Source organism: Spea bombifrons, chromosome 3 (genome assembly GCF_027358695.1).
Source record: "Spea bombifrons isolate aSpeBom1 chromosome 3, aSpeBom1.2.pri, whole genome shotgun sequence".
Lineage (NCBI taxonomy): Eukaryota > Metazoa > Chordata > Amphibia > Anura > Pelobatidae > Spea > Spea bombifrons.
In genome coordinates this window covers 115,844,055-115,850,160 of record NC_071089.1, presented here as the reverse complement: position 1 = coordinate 115,850,160, position 6,106 = coordinate 115,844,055, and positions in this window count along the sequence as shown.

Sequence of the window (6,106 nt, the reverse complement as noted above, 5' to 3'; positions counted from 1 at the left end):
AATGTGCCGGAAATGTCTATGCACATGCCGGCCCAGACTTCTGCACCGGTCATTCCTCCTTCGCGGTTTATGTGCCATCTGATGTCAGACTCCGGGGTATGATGTCATATCCTGGAGCTCTGCAGTATCTGGTGGTGCACAGAACCTGAAGAAGTAATCTATAATGGAGAGGTCTGCGCCAGTGGCTACACAGATCTCTACCTCCAAATACCGAGATAGGGCCAAAGGTACTTGGTACCTAGACAGCTGTCCCTTTTGCCCCATGCTAATGACATCACTGTTATGAAACAAGAGTAAATAAATAAATAGATAACCCAAATATAGCATCTCTTTTTAGGGAGCTCTATTACACAGCTTCTGTGCTCCATTCACTGATGAGATCCTCTCCTTCAACATTGTGTGTAATGGATTTAATGTGCACATACATTATACACATACCTTCTTAGAACTTCGCACTGAGTGAATTTATTAAATGCCAAATAATATAAATGTCAACAGACAGAGGAAAGAGGAACAGAACCATATCTCCCAAGTGTCCTGTTTGAAGCGGAGCAGTCACGATTTTCAGGCACTACCCTGCTGAGACAGAGGATAACGGGCTGTGCTTTTTCAGCTCCATATGGCCACCTCGCATTGTTCAATGTATTGAAACAAAGCACCCCTGTATGCCATATCACGGCGTTCCGCTTCACTACTTCCTGAAGTGGCTCAATGGGTAAGTGAATGGTCATGTTCTGGCCCTGGCCAAACCAAAAACGAAGTATTATCCAGCCCCAAACCTTCAATCACAGGCCAAAAGTTAATAATGTGGCCCATGTTCCCACCTTTCCGGTTCCCAGCTACTGGGGTTACGTATCACATATCACCTTGAAGTAGTAGAGCAGCACCTTGCACAAGAACAAAGTCAGGGCTGGCCAAGAGCTAAGATGGAGAGATAGAGAGAGCTTTCCTAAAGATGGATGAGGGCGAAGAGAAGGAAAGTCAATGAGTGTGTGTAAGTGTGTATGTACGTGTATGTATAAGTATATGGTGTTAGAAAGCGTGTACTTGTGTAAGTGTATTGTGTTAGTGTTCATTTCAGCATGTGTGTTAGTGTGTGGTGTTAGTGTGTGTATGTTGGTGTATGGTGTTAGCATGAGTGTGTGTGAGAATCTGGTGTTAATGTATCGAGTAGCTGTGAGTGTGTATCAGCAAGTGGTGTTGATGTCAACACGTATGTATTTTAGTGTGTGATGTTAGCCTTAGTGTGTGCTGGCACACTACTACGTAAAGAAGATGTCCAGAATAGGTTTAGTGAATCGGGATAAGCAAATATACCAGTTTATGAACCCTTACTGCCCTTTTAATGTTAATGTTACTTAACGAAGGGGTAATACAGTGAGGGGATTAAACATGCGCGGGACAGGCATACGGCTCCTGAATCCAAGACGGGACCAACGACTGATTAAGGTTTGAGTCTTTACAGCAGGAAAAACCGACGGACTAGACGGGGGCCGAGTGAGGACAATCTGCCGGCAAATTATATGTTTCTGGGTTTTTCTGTTTCTTCTGAGTTTATTTAAACTCCTAGAGCCATTTATACCAAGGGTTTCGGAGTATTGCAAACCCAATGGGCGCGGGTCACTTACTTACGTCATCTTTACCCAAATTTGCTCAGAATTATACACCCTGGTCCCTGTTTCTTTGTCCCCGTACTCGCTCGCTCGCTCTCAACCCCCATATCCTTCCGTGTGTGCATAGAGGCAAGTGCTAAGTATTTATTCCAAAATATTTTTTGGAAAAACTAGCTGCATTTATTTTAATAGCATGAGAATAGTATCTGTGGTGATCTATACTTTATAATAACAAAAAACCCTTAGTCTGACAATAAGGAAAAAAGAATTTAAATAAAAATGTTAAAAAATGTACTTTCTGTTTATAGCTCACACAAAATTAATATGTTTTTAATGGATGCATTCATTTTTTTTTCACCACATATATACTTTCTGCGTCTTTATATTTAAATATACATATAAAAAAAAGAATGTCCTTGTATTTCATTTAAAAAATGTGGTCAAATGTGGTTTAATATATTACCAGGATTTGCCAGTAAATAATTGTATTTAGTTTGAGGGGGCAGCTGGTGCCCCCAGGTGGAATAACTGGGTAGTGCAAGAAGAAATTGTCTAAGGTTAGTACAAAAAAAAGGTTTGCTATATTTGAATGTTTCCAAAAAGAACTAGCATTAACTATTCATATACAGACATTTAAAAAAAAACCTTTTTATAAATGGACTTCACTTCTGAGTACTTTAAATATAAATAATCCAAACATAAGTAACATTGGTATTATTATTTATTATTTTGTACAATAGGTAACCAGAACATGACAACTAGTACAACACATAACAATCTGGCATACAGAGACAGATGGTGAGGAGGGCCCTGCTCAAAGGAGCTTACAATCTAAAAGACTGGTATTTATTGAGATATAAATGAGCAAAGTCGAGCAACGGGAAGCATACATTTATAGTGATCTACTTTATTAGATGGAAAACTAATTGCACATCAATGTGTGAACTTTGACTCCCACATTAACTATCGCAGCCTATTGTTTAAGGTGTTACTGTCGCTTTAATAAAAAGATCAATAACCTTAGAATCTTTATCCAAATATTTTTTGTAATGGGTAACCCCCGCCAATAACCACCAGAATACACTAGACTTAGTACATTAAAAAAAAAACTCAATAAGGTTTTCATGAAAAGCAGCATCATCTCAACTTTGATTGTAAGCTTTCTGGGACAGGGGAACTCTAAGATATAAATACATAATGTCCACCGAATTACCCCTGTCCGCATTACATAGATGCAATCTGGCCCGGACTGGCCATCTGGCACACCGGGCAAATGCTCAAGTGGGCCACCGGCCGCCGGCAACCTATACTGCAGTGTGCAGCCACCAGCTGGATAGGCCTGGCCGCTCGGTACTTGTGCATAAAATCCTTTCACATCTAGAAGTTTGCCGCGCTCACATCATCAGACGGCCGCTGGCCTTAAAGTGCCAGGGCTGCCTTGTTGTCCCCATTCCGGCCCTGGTTACAAGCATGCAGACATTCAGTATATAACTTCTAGATTGTAAGCTCCTTTGAGCAGGGCCCTCCTTACATGTTGTCAAATTGAGATGTTATATTCTACTTTTTATGTAGTGTCTACCCATCGTACAGCGCTATGGAATATGATGGAGCTATATAAAACAATAGATGATAATAATGATAGCATATTGGGGGGTTTTTAGCGGCAGATAAATATTTTATTTATATTGGTTTTTTTTGTACATTTATTTAAAATATCTCGCTTTTGTGTATTACAACAAATAAATAGCAGAAGGTAATAAATCGCTAAGAGTACCACTGCCCCCTTGTGGTGCGGATGACCCTAATAAATTGGAATTGCCAGGTATTACAATAGAGCAGGTTAAAAGCCAAAGGGTTCTGGGGTACACTGTGCAGCCCCCGTCTAGCTCATGGGGGGTCGGGCTGTCATCCAAACACCATAATCCTGACGGTGTTTGAATACTAGAGCGAAACAAATTAAATAATAATATTTATTTGGACCCCAGAGTTGACATCAGGGGTACCCTCTGATACAAGAGAGAGCAGGGCAAAAATATTGGGGGGGTAATAATAGTAGCAATAATAATACTAATAATAATGTAAACACTAAAATAAAAAAATGAAGGAAAAAATAAAAATAACGCCCCAGAAATACACCGCTCCCAGTAGAGATAATTAAAAATTACTAAAACAGACTAAAGGTTCAGTTGTACAATCCCTCGCTCCATACGTCCGCTGCGCTTTGGGGTGAATATGGTTAAAAACATAGAATCTGCTGGCAGGTCCGACCCATTCTGCCCCTGCTGTAAAGACTCAAACCTTAAACAGTCGTTGGTCTCGTCTTAGATTCAGGAGCCGTATGTCTATCCCATGCATGTTTATATTCTCTCACTGTATTACCCTCTACCACTTCTGCTGGGAGGCTGTTTCACTTATCTACCACCCTCTGAGTTCTGAACATATGTTTTTTTTTTTTTATTCAGTAAAATTATTATTTTTACTGTAAGTATATAACTTAATACATAACTGAATTTCCTTTATGCGAGTTTAACACAACAGATTTCCCTAACTAGAACGAGATATTGAAATTTAAACAATAAGATTGATTTCTAAAGCTCACTTTGATCCAGATCTACTTAAGCCAAACACGAGTTTTTTTCACGGCCGGTTCTCTCACTATGCTTGTTTCTAGATGTTGTCTATAAAGGAAGTGTAGCTGTAATTCAAACAATATAACTATTCTTTAGATTTTTAAGAAGGTTAACTGGATGTTCTTGTATAGATATATATATACAAGAACATCCACAATGTTTCTGCTGAAACAGTACAAAAATACAGCAGGAAACAATGAGAGGAGTACTAAACTGGCGTTGTTATTGTTGTTATGTACTACTTGTTATGTTGCGTCTACCCATTGTACAGCGCTATGGAATATGATGGCGCTATATAAAACAATAAATAATAATAATAATAATAAATATCCTACAGTAAGTATTATAAATTCATTGTTGTTACCTGATGACGGGATGGGCTCTCCATCAATGGCCAGTAACTGTAGCAATTTACGAATGCTCAGGAATCTTGTAGGTGCCATGATGAGGACGGTATATTCAGAATTCCCTAGGCCCATAAGTCTACTTAATGAACCTCTGCTAAAAAAAACAAAGAGGGATCCAGGGCCATAACTCCCAAAGGGCAAGAGGAGAAGCTGCCCCAAGGTGCCCTTGAGACACCCAGTGGCAATGTCCTTGCTCCCGTAAGCAAACAGTTTTAGTTTTTGTCCCATGTACTTTTTCAGGCAATCTACTAGACAACCCCCCGACTTCTTGTCATACTGCCTGTGGGGAATGATAGAATGGCTCAGTCTTAAACATCAAGTTGGACCATCTAATTAATGAAAGTCTATGGAGGAACGTACTACATTAGCATTGCTATAATTTTTTTTTTTTAAAAAACAAACTTTTTTTGTCCGTGCCCTCCTATGTTACTGTATACAGTGCTGGATTTTATGATTTTAAGGAGGAAAAAATAATTTTTTACATGGGACTCCGCTGTAATTTTAAACCAAATATCTCCAGATCTACATAGCGACCCTTTAAGAACAACAGACTGCAGATACGTTTTTTTTTTTTTAATTTAATGTTTTAATATCAGTTTTTGCCTTCTTTAAAGTGCTAATGTATTTTTGGTGGTTTTAGCAATCCATCTTTAAAGGAACACTCTAGCCATCATATGCACTTTAACCCCTTAAAACCAGGGCTTTTATTATACTGCAGATCCAGAGGAATTTTCATGTTTACTAAGCCTCTGTTCAACCGTTTTAAGTCTCGCTTAATTAGCAAGCCCACACAAATCTTTTAAAACCATCTTGCTCCATTTTGCATGAATAAAATATTAAAAATGACAAAAAAGGGAAAATAAATCAAATTAAATGTATATCACTTGCACCCAGCTAGAGCCAATCGGGTAAAATCACTTTTTTGAAACTTCATTTTTTTTATTTAGCATGGTGGGACTCTACGTGCAATAGATCCCTGGGGGGGGGGGGCATGGTTGCTAGGGGCATATTAATCTCTTTCAAAGTTGACAGTAACTTTTTCCAGTTTTCACAATTTCGCAATTTTGCTTTGTATTTCTTGCTTTTAAAATGGGAAACTGCAAAAAAAAAAAAAATATGTTCAGCAATATCCCCTAAATGAGTTCTGCAAAACAAATGACCTTGGTTTTTTTCTACAAGAGAAGTTGATCCAGCACATATTTTGTATATAACAGTATTTACTTTATACAGTATTTACTTTTTTTTTTTTTAAAAAAAAGGTTATTGAGGAGCATTGTAGGTGGTGGGAAAGTGAGTTTTAAAATTTAATAAGGACAAATATGACATTTCTTTTTTTTTTTACATTTTACATTTTGTTTTAAATTTTGTTCATTTTTGTACTTTTTTAAGCGCTTTTGTGTTTCTTTTTTTTTATAGATCTACTTTTGGAGTCTTCAGCATTGGCAGAAAAGTAGTA